General features: G+C 37.6%; 1 non-coding gene across 1 annotated transcript; it reads left to right on the top strand.

The window, feature by feature from the left end:
* The first annotated feature begins 290 nt into the window (after nucleotides 1-290).
* On the top strand, nucleotides 291-363 carry TRNAA-UGC. The gene has a single exon. It is a non-coding gene; the product is annotated as a tRNA-Ala (tRNA).
* Nucleotides 364-442: the final 79 nt, after the last annotated feature.

Below are 442 nucleotides of genomic sequence, written 5' to 3'. Positions count from 1 at the left end.
TACCTTGAGTATTGTTTTTGCGCTATTGCTTGTCTTTTTTGTCCACTTCCGCATGGGAATTCTATAGTTCTTTTGTAATCATTTTGGTCTAAACTTTTTGACTGATTGTAATTTTTACGGATAATACAAATCACATCTCACCAAAAAAAAAAAAGTCCAATGGACCCTTAAGGAAGTTTTTTTTCGAACTTTGGTAGTGTTCCAAGCTGAATCAGCACAATTATTCCAGAATTGTAATAAATTGGATCTGTACTTGAAAAGATTTTACATATATTTGAGAAAGAGAATCAGGGGATGTAGCTCAAATGGTAGAGCGCTCGCTTTGCATGCGAGAGGTACAGGGTTCGATCCCCTGCATCTCCACTGTTTTGTTTTTTTTCCATCTATTTTATTTTCCATAAGAATTTGTTCACCTCCCTTCCCTCCGGCCGTCGTGGGCGCA

Source organism: Tarenaya hassleriana, unplaced genomic scaffold (genome assembly GCF_000463585.1).
Source record: "Tarenaya hassleriana unplaced genomic scaffold, ASM46358v1 Cleome1281, whole genome shotgun sequence".
Lineage (NCBI taxonomy): Eukaryota > Viridiplantae > Streptophyta > Magnoliopsida > Brassicales > Cleomaceae > Tarenaya > Tarenaya hassleriana.
The sequence above is the reverse complement of the archived record's forward strand: the minus strand, read 5'-3'. Positions and strand labels throughout refer to the sequence as shown.